This window comes from Bidens hawaiensis, unplaced genomic scaffold (assembly GCF_021521415.1).
Source record: "Bidens hawaiensis isolate Kalapana, Puna unplaced genomic scaffold, B.hawaiensis_p1.1 tig00058844_1, whole genome shotgun sequence".
Classification (NCBI taxonomy): domain Eukaryota; kingdom Viridiplantae; phylum Streptophyta; class Magnoliopsida; order Asterales; family Asteraceae; genus Bidens; species Bidens hawaiensis.
Window position 1 is genome coordinate 36477 of NW_027500590.1, and position 20830 is coordinate 57306.

General features: G+C 38.5%; 1 pseudogene; it reads left to right on the forward strand.

The window, feature by feature from the left end:
* Positions 1-7113: 7113 nt before the first annotated feature.
* On the forward strand, positions 7114-9928 carry LOC143602392 (putative disease resistance RPP13-like protein 1; annotated as a pseudogene).
* Positions 9929-20830: the final 10902 nt, after the last annotated feature.

A 20830-nucleotide genomic window follows, 5' to 3' on the forward strand; every position in this document is an offset into this window, starting at 1 on the left:
AGGCTCGTGGAAAGAGGGTAACGGGGTGAGGTTGGAGATTAGCATGGCTATGCCTTCGTATTGTTCGTTGAGTCCCGAAATCAGTTGTTGGACCATCTTTTCGTCCGACAGAGGAGCGTCAACACAACTATAATTCATAAACTAAAAAAATAAATCATAAATATCTAAATATTTTTTTCGATACAACATTAGATAATACAAAAAAAATTTGGTAACAACTAAAGTAGAATAGTATTATGAGAACATAACCGGTGTAATCGGAATAAAACGAACCTATCATCAGTGGAAGATATCTTTCGATTAGTCGAAGAATGTGCAGTAAAAAAGAATCGATATGGTTTTGATTAACAATATATGGACGGAGAAAAAGAAGGCGGGCCGGGTTCAGTTAAAAATCCACGTGTTTTTAACAATGAACTCGAGTAAGTTTTAAGGACAAAAATGATTCATATATCTGTAAATATTTTTATATATATATAAACGATATAATTCGTATTAGAGAAGTTAAATCATGAAAAATGCCGAATTTATAAAAAGTTTAATAAACAAATATAACTTTTTTAAATAAAATTCGTTCTGTAAAAGCATTTATTGAAATCAAAATGAATTAAAAAATATTAATATTTAATGTATAATTAATAGGAGAAAGAGACGGGAAGAAAGAATAAGAATGCACCATAGAGTGACACGTGACAAAAAAAAATTATTTATTATATAGTATAGACTTTTAGTGACTATCCAATTCGTATTTCAACCATTTACCTAAATAGTGACTATATTACTGAGAGTTACTTCAATTCAACCAAACTTGGATATAATAATATATGTATGTGTGCCTCTCTTTTTATTGTAAGAAACTCGAATCCGGGGTTGCTTGTATCACAAAGTACTTTCATTCAACAAAACTTCTTACAAGTCAAGTATAATGACTGTTTACAAATTATAAGTTTGCCTCTATAGTATATACAGATAGATTTTAATTTTATACAACAATTCAAAATATAAATAAGATTTTTAGGCTTTGACTTATCTCATATTAATAATAATAAACCTAATATTATCTATATATATATATAAAGTTAAGCATTGAAGGAAAAGATACTATCAAGGAAGAGGATTATAATGAATAAATGAATGGAGTTCCAACTTTTTGGCTAAAGATCATGATGCTATATCAAACATATCAGCTTCAGAAGGTGAAGATAACAAAGAATTTGGTGTTTTAACCAGGGGATTGTTAGTGAGTACAAAACAGAAAATATTTTGTACGTCCACCTGATGGAGAAGCAGTTTCATTCTGGAAGTGTTTGCTTTTAGCTGACGCTAAGAAAATTATATTTGAATTTGGTTTTATCTGGACCCATGACGGATGATGATACGCCTTGTGTTGCTTGCTAGCGGTGGTCATTTTGCTGGTTGTCTTTGATGGAAACACAATTGTCACTCACAAAGCATTTCACAGGTTCGTTCTTTGCTTAAATGTTCTATTTTTAGGTGCATTTGATAATAACTAGTAGGAGAGCCCGCGCGTTGCGGCGGGGACACAACTGGGATCTATTTGAAGGGGTTCGGTTCGTTATGGTACCCAGATATGGGTAACCTCTGAAGTGTCACCAGTTGACCAACTGAACCAAAGAGCATAAAGAAATTGCAATTTGCATATGTTTGTATTATTAGTTAGTAAATGTTGCACAAGTCTCTAAGCGCAGCCAGATTCGTCGACTGGGGAGTTGTGAGTATTCGGCCTAGGAGGAGAGTCCTTGGGGAGTACTCGGACATGGTAAAATATAACTAAGTTACATTTTGGGAAGTATATATATGTCAACTATCATAAGTTACTAATATTTATAACAAAATCCGTGAATATCGACATAAATCGAAAGGCTACTTATTTAAATACTGAAGTATTTTAAAAATAAATATTCATTCTTTAATATTATAAGCATATTAATAATTTTATTCTCGTCTTTCACGGTATCTCCATGATATACAACGGAAATCCAGCAAGTACTGGTGAGAAACAACGAAAATTGGTGAAAACAGCCAAAATCCGACTTGATCAAGTTGTCCGAGTTTAACCGTGTAGCTCAACTCAGTTGAATAAATCGCCTCAGCACCCTACCAAGTAGCGAATACTTAGCCGACAAGACCGTGTCTTACAACATTTTTCAAATTTATGTTTTAATTAGTGACACAAATAAAAATACCTTCACTGGGAAAGGTGGTGAGTTGATTCCCATCAAGTATGATGAATTTTGTAGCGTGAAGTTAGCCGATATTCATTGGAAGACGCTCGATTACATTATTTGCGAAAATCTGAATATAAGGTGCCACCATTTAAAACATTTAAATCTTAAATGACCAAAAAAACTACAGAACTGAAAAAATATAGATATAATGATGAAAATATTCAGTTTATACCAGCCTCTGAATATTCATTAGGTTGTTAATCTCCTCTGAAACATCAACTGCAATAGCCACAAGAATATTCATTAGCTTGTTAATCCTCTGAATATTCATTACCTAATTTATGTGTTAGATCAAGCGTCCGTACAGATTTTCGCAGGTCCAACACTTCATCTGGAAATGACTGTTACACCAATTACACCAGATCAATATAGTAAACATAGGGTTGTAAATGAACCAAGCATTTGGCAAACTATTCGGTGGGAAGTTCGTTTATTAATATATCAACAAACATGGGAAAAAAAAATTCCGTAATATTAATTGAATGAACGAACACAAATAGATGCCACGTTCATTCAATTGTGTCGGTGAGCGTTCAATAAGGTGTACATTTACATCAGTTTATATTTGTTAATTCTTGTTTATTTATATTTGTTCATTAAAGGTTTTTCATATTTTTGTAATGACTTCTCTAGCATGATCATATAGATTTAAGCAAAATTATTAACCATTAAACATAAATACATATCAAGCAGCTCGCCTCTAACTTTGAAGTATGTTGTCGAAAATATAAATAGACTTGAAGTAAATGGTATCCTGGGTTTACTTGTTAACGCTTGGTGACATAGCAATTGGTTCCTTTGAAACGGGCTTCCCGCCATTGATCTTCAAAAGATTCAATTTGCGGGTCAACTCATCTTCCCATTGCTGCTGCGTTGACTCCATTTGACCACTACTTCCGTCATCTTGAGGCAACACTTGATTCTTCTCGGGCTTCAACCGTTGCAATGACCCGGGTGTGCGTTTGTCTGCAGTTTGTAACCACGCGGTTTCTAACTCGTTCATGTATAATTGATTCTATTCTTTGAACTGGAGTTCTACCTTTTGATTCTAGTAGGATGAACTGATAAGAAACATATAGTAGCTGATAAGAAAGAATGATTTTACTTAAGTTTAGACTTTAGTGAGACGGTTCAATAACAGATATGTACTTATTCAAGTCGGTTACCTGGTAAACTATGAGCGTTTGGGAGATTAATCAGCATAAAGGATGTATTTGTCTTGCTGGTTCAATCCCTGCATAGAAAAATAGACTTGGTTGTGCTATATTTATAAAACCAATAGGTAAAAGTGGTGGGTATTTTGTTGATACGAGAAGCAACAAAAGTATAATAATTCCAACCACCTAAGAGTTCAAATTGACTACAGCAACTTGTATTTAGTGCACTGAAGATCAGAAATACGTGATTAGAAAACCTTGGTTAATCATGTAGTAAATATAGAAATGTTGAATATATCCTCAAGAAGAATCCATGGAGTGCGAAGACTTTGAAAGCATTTTTAAAAAAATTGATATTTCATATTGAGTTACAGTCTATTAGTTATGCGATTCACAAACAAGGTCTTGTTCGATTCGGTTCGGTTGGTTTACAACCAGTTGATATTATAAATATGTGTCCTTTAGTGGTTTGTACCAATGAGATGAAATGTACTATTGAATAGTCGCACCTTGCGTATATAGTACAATTACCTGAATCCGCATGTAACCCAAAACAACCTTGACCAAAATTGAAATACTCGAAACTGTCCACAATACCTAAAATGCCCCTTGATACAATTCCAAAATCAAGTAATTAATTTTTGCCAAAATCATATTAGCAGACAAATCTGTTCTGTTAGCAAAATGTCCCGAAACAGCTTTTAAGTTCCCAAAGGGTGAAACAACCCATAACTTGACCCATTTCTGTTTATATTTCTTTCAACTAAAAAATTGTTTAAAAAATTAGAGTAGCCAACCAAATCACTAAACTCTCATCCTGGTCAAAGTGGTCAAAATGCAGGAGTAGTCAATTTGTCTTACAGCCTCTTGTAATGTTTTTATTAAACAAATTATTATTGTTTTAAAACATATTTTTAGAAGCAATTTCATACATTAACTTATTGATGATAAAATAAGTAAAAAGAAATAGTTAGTAGTTGAACTTGAACACTACCACTGGGCATTGGCTTATTTGAAAATGATCCAATTTGCCCCGAACTAATTCAATACCTTTTTGAATGACCCAATATTAAATGAAGCGTTTTTATCGAACTAAATTGATACCTTTTAGAAATGGGTCGAACAAAAATGATACCATTTTAAATGTCCCTTTCACCCTAACCACACCAATACATTTTCAAAATGGTCTCTTTTGACCGAACCAAACCAAATGTTTTTAAAATAAACAGTTCATTTTGACCCGAACCAGACCGGTACCTCTTTAATATGGTATGTTTTGACCCAAACCAATTCAATACTTTTTTAGAATATGAATACAAAAGCTATGCTGAATGTTAACCGCATGTGAGCTACACGGGTTCGGATTGGTTTCGGGTTTTTTGACAATTAAATTTAATAAAACCTTCTAAATCCAGGTACCAGCTGAAGTATTATGTATGAGTTAGACAATAGGTTCGAAACATATTTTATAATTGCTATTTTTAAGTTTTTCCGCAAATCGGTTTATTCGAATAGAGTGAAACCGAGTACACTTATTTGAGTCAGTTTATTTGAATTTAAGTTGAATTCGAATTCAGTTTTGAAATTGTCAAATTGGAATAAATCGATTCGAATAACCCGACGAGTCGATGAACACCCCTAAAAGAGACAGAAGTTGACCTGATCGTTTCCTTTAATGGAGTTTGACATGAGGTTGCTGCTGTTGATTATTACTTTGCTGTTTTTATTGTTGCTGCTGCAACTGTGCCATTTTGAACTACAAAAGTGGTAATTTGGTTTGCTTACAAGACATGTAACTCTTTATATCCATGTGACCAAACGGGCAATTTGGTTATCATATATATTGATAACATGTCAAATGGCAAAACACTATTAATATGAAAGAAAAAAAAAGTATGCACCTTGAGTAACATATCTGTATCACCACAAGGAATAGGAGACATAGATGAACCAAGATTTGGAAAACCACCAACCAAATTAGAAAGATCGTCTTACCCATGCTCATGCTTTGGTTATTAAGAAGCATTCTGAGGCTGAGCCTTCTGCTTTCATCATTAGCTGGGATGTTGTGTTTTGTTGAGCTAATAAAATGGCCCGTTTTGACCTGAACCATACCGATACGTTTTTAGAATAAATGGCCCATTTTGACCCATACCAAACCGATAGAATTGACAGAATAATCTTTTTTTATGTATGCTCATGGTGGGCCCGCTATTTAGAGTTACGACATAAGTATAAAGACGCCAGCACTAAAAGAGCTAAAGGGTGGGTCCGAAAAAAATTGTAATCTTGCCTGTCTGAAGCAGTAGCATTGTTATATAAAAATAACAATACCTAAGGCAAAACTAACCCATTGACTGCTGTGTTATGCCAAATCATAAACAGAATCCAAAAGATGCACCCATATAAAGCCTGCAGTTGAAATCAACATCTAAGGATATTGGTTGATTTTATAGTTCAGTTTAAATAATCAAAAACCAATGCACCAAATAGCTATGCACATAATTGAATTAAATAATGAAGTCTAGAGCATGGATTCAACAAGACACACCAGAGGCTTGAGCCTGGAATAATCTGACACGGCAGACGAGCAGAACACTTTTCTGGCACCAAAGCGATCTGCACAGTTTAAATTATAACCCTCTGGTGCCAATCTGCACGCAGTGCCTTCCCTGTTCTTGAACTGAGATGGATGGGACAATTTGGACCCATTTACACAAGGTATAATTATAGCTTGCATGTTCTGTTATAAAATTCCTAATGGAATGGGCAGTGTCCCGGTTTGATGAGATTTGCTCGGCACGCACTTTAATCTTCATACGGACATAACTTTGAGAATCTTTTCTAGTTCAACGATTACTACAGCAAGTCCAGGTGTCTGAAACAAGATACTGATTTCAGAGGCGATTTCAGATCGAATTGTTTACCCGATTAGTTTTCCATCAACGATGTGTGCTTTGTGATCAGCAGGCAGTGCCATGTGGATAATAACCAAGATATGAAGATTCAATCAAACCTGTGATACACAAAAATATAATTGTTAATTAGACCGTTCACAAAAAATTCTAACTTGCCATTGATTTCTAAAAACTCGGACAACATAATCTGCTTACAATCCTTAATTGGTGCTTCACTCACAAAATGTTAACACGAATCAACAATAACATAAGGGTGTTCATCAATTGATTTCAGTTTTCGTTTTATTCAGTCTGAAATGTTTTTCGGTTAACAACAAACCGAACAGAATTCATTATATTCAAAACTAACCAAAAAGCAAATTCAAATTAGGTTGACATAAGAAGTCAAATTAGGAATAGAGTGTCCAGTCATACCTGAAGTTAATAAACCCAAGATTTCATACCATCTCCAGTCTTTGTCTATCATTGAGTCTGTTTCAATCGAAGTACAGGGTTGAATGTGATGGTAATTGCGGCTAATGATTGGAAAGAAAGAGTATGAATGGGCAATTTGATTCACGTCTTCAGTGTATTGTGATTGTTTCTGAAAGGAGTTGTAATAAGGACGTGAGAAAGAGGATAGAGCTGGTAACGGACTTATTAATAAGATGATAAATACTCCTTTATGAAAAAGTAAAATTTTTTTTATCTTCGCTCATATCTTGTCTCCAATATGACACTCCCATCTTATCTCCACTTATCTTATTTTGCATACATACCAACTACTCTCATTCCAATTGACTGATAACAATGGCTGAAACTGTTGCTTCAGCCCAACTTAATGTCATTTTTGAGAAGCTAACCGATGAAGCCTTGAAGAAATTTGCTCGCTCTCAGAATATTCATTCTGAGCTGAAAGAACTGCACACCACACTGTCCCAAGTTAAAGCGCTTCTCAACGATGCTTCCCGCAAGGAAATAATTGATGAATCTGTTTAGACTATGGATCAATAGTCTCCAATTGTCTTATGATATTGATGATGTACTCGATAAAGTGGCTACCGGAGCTATGCGTCGTGAACTGACCCGTGAATCAGGAGCAATCATCAGAAAGGTAAGAAAGGTCACCCCAACTTGCTGCACAAATTTATCACTAAGTGAAGGTTGAATCACAAGTTAGATGCTATTACCACCAAGTTACAACATCTAGAAAAACAAAAAAGTGATTTTGGTTTGATTGTGAAAGATGAAAAGCAAAAATGTAATAACAGAGGAAATGAGTCTTCTTTGCTAGAATGTGATGTTGTTGGAAGAGAAGGTGAGAAAGAGAAATTGATCAAGAAGTTGTTGCAGGATGAGTCATCTAAAGAAAACTTTAACAACGTACCCATAGTTGGTATGGGTGGGGTGGGCAAGACCACTCTGGCTAGAATATTGTATAACGATACTCAGATGAATGATCGCTTTGAACTCAAGGTGTGGATTTGTGTCTCTGATGATTTTGATGTCTTTAAGATAAGTGAAATGATCTTTCAATCTGTTACTACAGAAAACAAACAGTTTAAAGATATAAATCAGCTTCAAATTGCTCTTCAAAGCAACTTAAGGACAAGCGGTTTCTACTTGTTCTTGATGATGTGTGGACCAAGAACTATGATGACTGGGAAAAGCTAGTTCGCCCATTTCATTCAGGGGCTCCTAGAAGTAGGGTCATCATGACAACTCACAAGCAACAATTGCTCAAAAAGCTAGGTTTTAATCAGCTAGACCATCTTGAGAGGTTGTCACAAAAAGATGCTTTGCCTTTATTTGCGATACAAGCATTGGGTGTAGATAACTTTGACTCACACGGAAAACTTAAACTACAAGGAAAAGGTATAGTGAAAAAATGTGGTGGTTTGCCTTTGGCTTTAAAGGCAATTGGAAGGCTTTTGAGGACAAAAACAGATGGAGAAGAATGGGATGATGTGTTGAATGGTGAGTTACGGGATTTAGAAAATTTCGATGAGATTGTTCCTGCCCTTAGGCTAAGTTACCATGATCTTTCTGCTGATTTAAAGCAGTTGTTTGCATATTGCTCCTTGTTCCCAAAGGGCTTTTTGTTTGACAAGGAGGAGTTGGTGTTATTATGGATGGTAGAAGGGTATTTAAACAATTCATATGCAAACAAGTCACCGGAACGTTTGGGCCATGAATATTTTGATAAATTGCTATCGAAGTCATATTTTCAATATGCACCCCATGATGCATCTATGTTTGTGAGCATGATCTCCTTAATGATTTGGCCACATTTGTTGTTGGAAATTGTTTTTTAAGGTTTGACAAGCAGATGGAGATGTCATGGGAAGTTTTAGCCAAGTATCGCCATATGTCATTTATTCATGAGGAATATGTAGCTTACCAGAAGTTCGAGGCATTAAAAAAAAGCCAAAAGTTTGAGAACATTGTTGGTAGTATCTGTTGGGGTGAAACAAAGTTGGAAAGAGTTTTACTTATCTAATAAGATTTTGGTTGACGTGCTTCCTTTGTTACCACTACTAAGGGTTCTTTCTTTAAGGTGTTTTCTTATAAGTGAGGTACCAGATTCTGTTGGCAATCTGAAGCACTTGAGGTATCTTAATCTATGGCAAACACTAATAAAAAAGTTGCCAGAGAGTTTTGGCAATTTTTATAATTTGCAGACATTGATCCGTTTTGGTTGTGAGCGCTTGCATGCGTTGCCTAAAAGCCTCTTTAATCTCAAAAAGTTGAGGCATTTTGACATCGGGGATACTCCGCTTTTGAAGAAGCTGCCCTTAGGGATTGGTGAGCTAAGAAACCTACAACCTCTCGCCGAGATCATCGTCGAAAGAGTTGGTGATTTTGCAATAACAGATCTTAAGGGGTTACAGAATCTCCATGGAAAAATTTCCATTGAAGGATTTCATGAGGTGCAAAACCCAATGCATGCGTGGGAGGCGAACTTATCTCTGAAAAGGTTTACCAAGTTAAAGCTGAAATGGGGTGACAGTTCTCAAAGGGGAACATTTGAAATGGAGGTTCTCAATGAGCTCAAGCCACACACTGATACATTGAAATATTTTTGTGTTGAGCATTATGGGGGAATAGAATTTCCAGGTTGGGTTGGGGATCCTTCTTTTCATGAATTAGTTGATGTTTCGTTGCTTGACTGTAAAATATGCACATCTCTACCGCCACTTGGGCAGCTACCTTCACTTAAGAAGTTGTTTATTCAAGGAATGAATAAGGTTAAAGACATAGGTTTAGAGTTAAGTGGGACTATGGTTGTTGCCTTTCCTTCACTTGAAATTCTAGAATTTCAAGATATGTGGTGATTGTGTGCTGAGAAGTCTGGTTCACGCAGCTTCATCAATTACAAAGTTAACAATATCTTCTATTCTTGGGCTTACTGATGAGGTGTAGAGAGATGTTATAAAGTGTCTTGGGGCTGTTGAAAATAATTGGAATATGGGAATGCAATGAAATAAGATACTTGTGGGATTCAGAAACAGAGGCAAGTAAGGTTCTTAAGAACTTAGCGGAACTTGAGGTATTTGGATGTTCAAGTTTGGTGAGTTTGGGAGAAAATGAGGAAGTGGATAACTTTTTGAGCAGCCACCTGTAACGATTCCGGCAAAATCAGGTATACCCTAACCGGTATATACTATTTATGTGTTATTTAATAATGAATATATGAATTATAATGCGTTTATACGAGTATGTAAGATTCACATTACGGATTATACTCGATTATACAGTTAATCGTATTGGAAATACGATTAACCGATTAACGGTTGTTGAAACCCGAACGAATCGAGGATTACATTATAGACGAGATATATGATATTTAGTAATGTTTACGAAGTATTAAAGCTTCGGGATAAGTGAATTAAAGCACAGAAAAGAATTTTCGATTTAATGGTACGTCGGTACGTTAAACGAAACCTTTAATACCAAACCAAGCAAGAGACGATCGATCAAGCCGAAAAAGATGCGCAATTATTAATAATATGATGTTTTAAGTTAATAAATGTCATGGTTTAAGTTTTTAAAGTTTCTAAATCGGTTTTAAATAAATTTCATTTTTTAAGCCAAAAACGACCGTTTTAGCCTCGTTTTAAGCCGAATTAAACATTTAACCGAAAAACAAACTGAACCAGACTATCCAGATTACAGAAATCTGAATGAATGGCTAAAAATGGAGAGGTGGGTCCCACCCCACCCCCCTTGAGTGGTCCGATCGGATAAGGGAGGGGGATAACCCCTCCTCCTTATTTTTTTTCACAAACACATTCAACAAATCTTCCTTCTCTCTCAACTTCATGATCTAAAACCCGAGTTTGTAGCAAGAAAACCGAGGTAAAAATCGTGTTATTTACGTGTTCATCTTCGTTTCTTGAGTTTATTTGCAAGAAAATGAGGTTTCAAGTGAAAAAGGGTGAAAACCCGAGATGAAAACCGATTCTTGCATGATCAAGTGATGTATACGGGTTATACAAGGGATCTTGGTCCAAGAAAGGAGTTAAACGAACCAAAAACGAATTTTTACGGTTTAAATCTTTGTTTTTAAATCATAACCGAAACCATGAAAGAAATGGCTTGATTGTGGGTGTAACTTGCTTGGTGTGGTGTTATTGTGCTTGTAGGTGTTGTATCTAGTTGTTAGCAAAGGCTAGAAAGCGAGATCCTTGCGATTTGAAGCTAGAAACACAAGGTAGTTCGGTTTTTGTATGATGTTTGTGATTTGGACACATTGTGATATGTTTAGAGTTAGGTCATGAAATTTTACAGAGGTGTTAGATATGTGAAAATATGAGTTCTGTGAAATTTTGGTAATTTTTGGACAAAGGATGAATATTTGGTGAATTTAATGCTCGGTTTTGGCTAAAAATGGTGAAAAGTAGTTAAATATCATAAAAAATTCTGGAAAATTCCAGATAAGCTTTTTATAACATGTAAAAGTCACACACAAAATTTTAAGTCCGTTGGAGAAGTCTAAGTAGGCTTTTCGGTTAAACGAGTTCTAGGGTTTTCTAGGTCGGTTTTAGTGAAAATGGCATGTAAAAAGAGATTTTGGTTCTGGAAAAATTACAGGGGACTATGGGGATGGCAGGGGTCATCCAGGAAAAATTTGGGATTTTTCTAAGATCGTTTGGTATTTACGACATATTTAGTGTTTAAATGGTGTTTAAAAATAGATAAATAAATTTTAAATATAAAAATTAATTCTGGAAATATTTTTATAAAATTCCCCACTGTCAAAAAGTGATTTTTGCAAAATTTCAAGATCCGAGGCTAAACGGATAATTATTTGTGCTAAAAAGAAAATAAAAACAAACTTTTAAAGCTTAAAACGCGTAAACCGGTAAAGTTCGCCTAAACGAACTGACTGGTGCATAAAAACCCTAAAAATGAACTATTTTCATATAACTGAGTTAAATGTAAATCATCCGAAAATAATTCGGATGATTTGAGTAATTTTAACCGATTTAACAGTTTCCGGTACGCCAAAGACGAAAACGGGTCCCGCGGCCAATCGGGGCGTCTAAACCGAGCTCTAAATTCACAACTTTAATTAAATTATCAGTCAACAACTATTTTTGGGTCGTGTGTGACCAAACTCATTTTTGAAACGTAAAAACGGATAACCGTGCTAGGCACGCAAAACGGGAAAATCGACTAATAGTAATTTTGACTAGTGAACTCTAAACGATATCACAATCTGAGTCCGGAGAAGTGTTTCTGGGTTAACATTGCCCCCGGAACGGTTACAGTACTGGGTTAACAGTGTCCCCAGATGTACCGGTTAACACGGTTAAAGTTATATTAATAGTGATTGTATAGTAACGAATTTAGGGATCGTATTACAGATCCGGATTAATAGCTCACATACTGTGTTACTGCTTGCGATAAGGTGAGTTTCACGAGCCCCTTTTTCTGAATTGTTTTTAAATATTTTCTCGGGGCGGAAGCATGTTACTACTGAAACGTTTAAGTACATACTGAACGCATGGATTTGCGTGTATTTATATATATTTTATTGTACGGGAATCGTACGGAAATGTACTAAGATGGTAATTGTCTGAGTTGCTAACATTGTAAGGCCCCGCAACACGAGTGATTAGCTGAAAGCCGGGTAGAGTGTGGATAGTACTATTGGTCTGACAAACCCAACTGGTCCGGCATGGATTTGCTGATGTTTCCCAGCCAGTTGCACATGTCTATTTTGTTTTTATATATATTTTTGCTATGTAATGTTAGGCATAGCGGTTTGGGGCAGGTTCGTGGGCGGAGTATGCCACGGGGTTGTGTGTGGATAGTCAGAGGTTTCACTTGTGGGCTCAGCATAATTACATCGCTAATATATGATTATTATAATGATTTGTCACTGTTTATTTAAATTAGTGAAACTCACCAACTATTCGTAGTTGACCCGTTTTCTTTACATGCTTTTTAGGTACCACCAAACTGGAATAATTGCTACATGCTTGAACGATGCGTGCTTTTTGTGGAAGCTTAATGATCTTTTTGTATTAATTATGTTAATGTACTGTTGGTAAAACTTATGTGCTATCGCCTAGACGATAACTGAACTTGGAACATTGTAATATGATGTGAATTAATGTAGTGGTGTTTTCTTTATAAGCAATGCTGTTAATATCAGACGTGTCTGTTGCATCCCGTTTACGTTTCCGCTGCGGTTACGGGGTGTTACAGAACTTGGTATCAGAGCCATTGGTTATAAAGAATTAGGATGTCTTTAAAAGATACCTAAAATATAACCAGTAGCTCAAGTATTATAGGATCTGAATATCAACTAATAATTTATAGTGATGAGATCTGATGAACTTGGATGGACAAGTGAGTTATTATGGTCCGGAACATAATAACAGACTTGTCCGCACGAGGGAATTCAGGGGAAGTCACGGGGAACTTTAATAGGTAAAATCGGAAACATATGTGTAAGTATATGATAATATTTTTATGTGACAAAGTTGTATAAGTATGTGAATATTAATTGTGATTTACGTTATGGAAGGAACTATATGTTTGCTAACTTGTGTACAGGTAAGGATGTCGAGGTCTCGAAGTCTGTCAGTGGAGGAGGACCCGGAGGATGTCAGTTCCGGGAACTCTAGGAGCTTACGCCTAGCATCCAGCACTGAGCCTAGTGAGACTAGCCGTAGGAGTGCTAGCCTGTCCTCCCCTACTAGGGTTGCCAGATCCCCCACCCCACCCGCACCACAGGTCACCCCTACCCCTCCCAGACCCGGTCCCCGCCTCACGGCGCGGATCAGTGTCCCTTATGTCCCACCTACCTCTACCCCACCCAGACCCACTTACCACAGGGGCGAGTCCTCCCGCCCCCAGCCCGAGCCTGTGCCTCCACCCGTGTGGGGTACCCTTAGGCTGGAGAGGGATGAGCGCCCCTCCGCCGAGGCTGCATGGCTCCGAGTGCTCACCGAGCAGGTGGTTGAGCACACCATCGCCTTGACGGTGGGGATCCAGAGGAGGAGACACCTGGCGGACTGCGTACTGGACAGCCAGTACGCGATTGGCCAACTGAGGAGGGAGGGCGCATACTCCCAGTGGATGATTGACCGGATGGAGACACGGATTCGGGGATTGATGGCGGTGTTGGTGGTGATGGTGGCAGTGTTGGTGTGGTTGGTTTACCACCATGCTTAGATTATGTTAGGGTGGTAGTAGTCAGGGTCCGCTTTTTGATACTCTGTGTAAGCAGTTAGTGGCGATGCTAACATAGAGTAAATCTTGGGTAGTTATAGTACAGCCACTAGCCCATAGGGGGCCTTTTTTGGGGATATCATTGTAGATACTTTTGATGTATCATTCAAGCACTGACCCATAGTGGGTTATGTCGAAATGATGCCGATGTAGGACTGATGTATGAAAACTTAATCTATGTGATGATGGTAGGAATGTAATGTGAACGGATGTTTATGTGATATGTACTAATGTTTATTAATGAATGGAATGTGTGTTATGTATCGAGATTGGAATTTGTATTAATTATATGTATTTTCTTAATGTTGTGTAGAATGGCACCAAAACGGTCAGCTCGAATGTCAGAAGTGGATGTGGACCGTCTAATTGCTCGACAGTTAGAGGCGGCGATACCGGATATCGTATCGCGCATCGCCACCAGTATCAATAATACGACCAATCCAAGCCCTACGAACAATCAAACGACCACCAATAATGATGGGGAACAAAATGTTAATCCTCCTCCGAACGGTAACCCGATTCCGAGTAATGACGCACCGCCTAGGGTGGTCGTTACTGACAGTAATGGCCCTATACCTAGTGTAGAAACGAACCGCACTGAACCGACTCCTGCAACAAAGGGATGTTCGATCAAAGATTTTATGTTGTGCAAGCCCCTAGAATTTAGCGGGTCTGAATGACCAAATGGGGTGGTTAAGTGGATTGAGAAAATAGAGTCTGTTGTGAACATTAGCAACTGCCCTGAGGACTACGTTGTTAAGTATGCTACCTGCACGTTCACGGACCATGCCTTGACATGGTGGAACACAATAGTGCAAACACGCGGTTAGGCAGCGACAAACCGCATGACCTGGGCAGAGCTCAATGCCCTTGTACTGGAACATTTCTGCCCGAAAAACGAACTGCAGAAGTTAGAAAACGAATTGTGGAACCTGGAGATGCAGGGGGCAGACCACTTGGGTTATACGAACCGATTTAATGAGTTGTCGCGATTGGTGCCATGGTTGGTCACCCCGGAGTCAAAGAAGGTTGAGCGTTATATATGGGGACTAACTCCAGTAGTAAGGAGTATAGTTAACTCTGGGGGACACAAGACGTTTGAGGGTGCGGTGACGCAAGCTGGTATCGTCACATACGATTTCGTGAGGAGTGGGTCACTGAAGGTGGCAGGAGAGTCTGCTGGGGAAAGCGAGGTACGTATGACAATAGGATCCAGGAGAAGCAGCAAAATAAACGTGCTCGGCCCGCTGCCCAGAACTACGCCATGACTAGTTCGGGCGGAAGGCAGGAATCGCAGAAAGGGACGTTCCCTAAGTGTGAAAAATGCGGTTACCAGCATGGTGGCAAGTGCCAGGGAGTAGTGTGCCACCGGTGTGGCAGGATTGGGCACTACGCACTGAGTTGTAGGACAAACCTGAACAATCTGAACCGACAACCGCAACCTAACCGTGCGCAGCCATATAGGACCCAACCAGCCCGACAACAAAACCCACAAGGAAACCAAATGATGACCACCAGCCGTGCTTGCTTTGAATGCGGCAGCACCGATCACTTCAAGAGAAACTGTCCGAAACTGAACCAGGGAGGAAATGGGAGGCAAACCGCGGGTCAGGCATCGTCGTCCAATCCGGCAAGAGGCCGAGCATTCGTGATGGGGGCGAACAAAGCACGCCAGGACCCCAGCGTAGTGACAGATACATTCCTCGTCTCTGATCATTACGCTTCTGTATTATTTGATACGGACGCCTATAGAAGTTTTGTCTCCGTTAAATTCCTATCGATAGCAAACCTTCCGATTAGTGAAACCATAGAACCTTATACCGTAGAAGTCGCTAACGGTAAAACCATGATAGTTAATCAAATAGTTCGGAATTGCCCTTTCATTCTGAACGATCAATCCTTCCTGATTGACTTATTACCGGTAGAATTAGGTAGTTTTGACGTGATAGTGGGAATGGATTGGTTGGCACGTAACAAAGTGGAAATAAACTGTGAAAAGAAAATCGTCAAGATCCGGTTGTCGGATGACGAAGAGGTGTTAGTGCAAGGAGAGAAGTCGGGCACATTGATACCATTTATATCCCACCTCAAGGTGTTAAAATATATACGCCAGGGATGCGTGGCGTATCTAGCAAGCTTGACGGTCACAGATTCTGAGGAAAAACGGGTGGAAGATATCCCGGTGGTACGCGAATTTCCACAAGTTTTCCCAGAAGAACTTCCTGGATTACCGCCAACCCGACAGGTCGAATTCAGAATCGATTTAATACCTCAAGCTGGCCCTGTTGCTAAAGCACCCTACTGACTTGCACCGTCCGAGATGCAAGAATTATCCAATCAGTTGCAAGAATTGTTGGATAAAGGATTTATACGTCCTAGTCATTCCCCATGGGGTGCACCTGTATTATTCGTGAAAAAGAAGGACGAGAGCCTTAGAATGTGTATTGATTACAGGGAGTTGAACAAGTTAACAATCAAAAATAGGTACCCTCTTCCCCGAATTGATGACCTGTTTGACCAGCTGCAAGGTGCGAGCTATTTCTCAAAAATCGATCTTAGATCGGGATACCATCAGGTTAGAATTCAGGAAGAAGATATCCCAAAAACCGCGTTCCGGACTCGTTACGGCCATTACGAGTTCTTAGTTATACCTTTCGGGCTAACAAATGCGCCGGCAGTGTTCATGGACCTCATGAATCGAGTCTGTAAACCCTACCTCGACAAATTCGTCATCGTGTTTATTGACGATATTTTGATTTACTCGAAAAGTAAAGAAGAGCACGAGCAACACTTAAGGATAATTTTAGAGCTTCTGAATCAGGAGAAGTTGTATGCAAAATTCTCCAAGTGTAACTTCTGGTTACAAGAAGTGCAATTCCTCGGTCACGTTGTAAACCATCAAGGAATACACGTTGATCCGTGTAAGATTGAAGCAATTAAGAATTGGCAAGCGCCTAAAACGCCAAAGGAAATCCGCCAATTCTTAGGCTTAGCTGGATATTATCGTCGATTCATAGAGAACTTTTCCAGCATCGCCCAACCTTTAACTCTCCTGACTCAAAAGGATCGAAAGTATGAATGGGGAGAAGAGCAGGAGACGGCGTTTCAAACGCTAAAACAAAAATTGTGCCAAGCGCCGATTTTAAGTCTCCCTGATGGAGACGATGGTTTTGTCGCGTATTGTGACGCATCGCGTAGAGGGTTAGGATGCGTGTTGATGCAAAATAATAAGGTTATAGCCTATGCTTCCCGACAGTTAAAAGTACACGAGAAAAATTACACTACTCACGACTTAGAACTGGGAGCGGTTATCTTCGCACTTAAAATCTGGAGACATTATCTCTACGGTACGAAGTGCACCATCTTCACCGATCATAAAAGTTTGCAGCACATATTCGATCAGAAAGAACTGAATATGAGGCAACGAAGATGGGTCGAGTTGTTAAGCGATTATGACTGTGACATCCGTTATCACCCCGGCAAGGCTAACGTCGTAGCCGATGCCTTGAGTAGGAAAGATCGGATTAAGCCATTGCGAGTGCGAGCACTGGGGATGATAGTCCAGTCGAACCTTTCGGACCTAATTCGAGTCGCTCAACGTGAGGCGTTGAAAGAGGGACAATTGGAAAAGGAGGGACTTTACGGCAATGAGAAGAATTTCGAACAGCGCGTGGACGAAATTCTCTATTTCAAAAATCGGGTTTGGATCCCAACCCTCCATGACCTTCGTGAATTAATCATGGACGAAGCGCATAGATCGAAATATTCCATACATCCGGGATCGGATAAGATGTACAAGGACGTGAAGGAGTTCTACTGGTGGCCGGGTATGAAAAAGGATATAGCAACGTATGTCGGTAAGTGTACGACTTGTGCGAGAGTTAAGGCGGAGCACTAGAAACCCTCGGGGATGTTACAACAACCGGAAATTCCCGAATGGAAGTGGGAGCAAATCACGATGGATTTTGTGACACATCTCCCTAAGACGTCTCGAGGACATGATGCAATTTGGGTAATCGTGGATCGATTAACCAAATCGGCACATTTTATCCCGATTAGAAATAATTATAACACTGAGAGACTTGCGCAGATTTATATAAATGAAATTGTGTCCCGTCATGGGATACCCATCTCAATCATCTCCGATCGGGATAGCCATTTCACCTCCAATATTTGGCAAGCTGTGCAAGAAGGGCTGGGAACGCGTATTGATCTAAGCACAGCTTACCACCCTCAGACCGATGGTCAGTCTGAGAGGACCATCCAAACTCTGGAGGATTTGCTTCGTGCATGCGTACTGGATTTTAAGGGAAATTGGGATCAACATCTCCCACTCGTTGAATTTTCCTATAATAACAGTTATCATAGCAGTATAAAGGCAGCGCCTTACGAAGCATTGTATGGTCGGAAGTGCCGATCACCACTCTGCTGGACTGAAGTGGGCGACACCCAGGTCATTAGATCGGACATGGTCCAGGAAACGACCAGCAAAATCCTTGAAATTAGGAACAATCTAAAGGCCGCGCGGGATCGGCAGAAGAGTTATGCCGATACCCGTAGAAAACCGTTGTCGTTTGAGAAGGGTGATAAAGTGTATTTGAAGGTATCACCTTGGAAGGGTGTAGTCAGATTTGGAAAGGCGGGGAAGTTAGCCCCGAGATATATTGGACCATTCAATATTACTGCAAAAATCGGTCCCGTAGCATACCGATTAGAACTACCCGATGAACTGAGGGCAGTTCACAACGTGTTTCACGTATCGAACTTGAAAAGATGTCTGGCGGATGAGACGTCAGTGTTACCTTTAGAGGGTGTCCAAATAAGTGATAAGCTCAATTTCGTAGAGGAACCCGTAGAAATAGTAGACGGGAAAATCAAGCAACTTAGACACAATAAGATTTCGTTGGTCAAAGTTAGATGGAATTCGCAACGAGGCCCAGAATATACATGGGAACGAAATGACGAATTCCGGTAGAAATACCCTTATCTATTTCCCCAAAAGGAAGTAGTCGACGCGTAGAAATTTCGAGGACGAAATTACTTTTACGGGGGGAGAATGTAACGATTCCGGCAAAATCAGGTATACCCTAACCGGTATATACTATTTATGTGTTATTTAATAATGAATATATGAATTATAATGCGTTTATACGAGTATGTAAGATTCACATTACGGATTATACTCGATTATACAGTTAATCGTATTGGAAATACGATTAACCGATTAACGGTTGTTGAAACCCGAACGAATCGAGGATTACATTATAGACGAGATATATGATATTTAGTAATGTTTACGAAGTATTAAAGCTTCGGGATAAGTGAATTAAAGCACAGAAAAGAATTTTCGATTTAATGGTACGTCGGTACGTTAAACGAAACCTTTAATACCAAACCAAGCAAGAGACGATCGATCAAGCCGAAAAAGATGCGCAAGTATTAATAATATGATGTTTAAGTTAATAAATGTCATGGTTTAAGTTTTTAAAGTTTCTAAATCGGTTTTAAATAAATTTCATTTTTTAAGCCAAAAACGACCGTTTTAGCCTCGTTTTAAGCCGAATTAAACATTTAACCGAAAAACAAACTGAACCAGACTATCCAAAACATTATCCAGATTACAGAAATCTGAATGAATGGCTAAAAATGGAGAGGTGGGTCCCACCCCACCCCCCTTGAGTGATCCGATCGGATAAGGGAGGGGGATAACCCCTCCTCCTTATTTTTTTCACAAACACATTCAACAAATCTTCCTTCTCTCTCAACTTCATGATCTAAAACCCGAGTTTGTAGCAAGAAAACCGAGGTAAAAATCGTGTTATTTACGTGTTCATCTTCGTTTCTTGAGTTTATTTGCAAGAAAATGAGGTTTCAAGTGAAAAAGAGTGAAAACCCGAGATGAAAACCGATTCTTGCATGATCAAGTGATGTATACGGGTTATACAAGGGATCTTGGTCCAAGAAAGGAGTTAAAAGAACCAAAAACGAATTTTTACGGTTTAAATCTTTGTTTTTAAATCATAACCGAAACCATGAAAGAAATGGCTTGATTGTGGGTGTAACTTACTTGGTGTGGTGTTATTGTGCTTGTAGGTGTTGTATCTAGTTGTTAGCAAAGGCTAGAAAGCGAGATCCTTGCGATTTGAAGCTAGAAACACAAGGTAGTTCGGTTTTTGTATGATGTTTGTGATTTGGACACATTGTGATATGTTTAGAGTTAGGTCATGAAATTTTACAGAGCTGTTAGATATGGGAAAATATGAGTTCTGTGAAATTTTGGTAATTTTTGGACAAAGGATGAATATTTGGTGAATTTAATGCTCGGTTTTGGCTAAAAATGGTGAAAAGTAGTTAAATATCATGAAAAATTCTGTAAAATTCCAGATAAGCTTTTTATAACATGTAAAAGTCACACATAAAAGTTTAGGTCCGTTGGAGAAGTCTAAGTAGGCTTTTCGGTTAAACGAGTTCTAGGGTTTTCTAGGTCGGTTTTAGTGAAAATGGCATGTAAAAAGAGATTTTTGTTCTGGAAAAATTACAGGGAACTATGGGGATGGCAGAGGTCATCCAGGAAAAATTTGGGATTTTTCTAAGATCGTTTGGTATTTACGACATATTTAGTGTTTAAATGTTGTTTAGAAATAGATAAATAAATTTTAAATATAAAAATTAATTCTGGAAATATTTTTATAAAATTCCCCACTGTCAAAAAGTGATTTTTGCAAAATTTCAAGATCCGAGGCTAAACGGATAATTATTTGTGCTAAAAAGAAAATAAAAA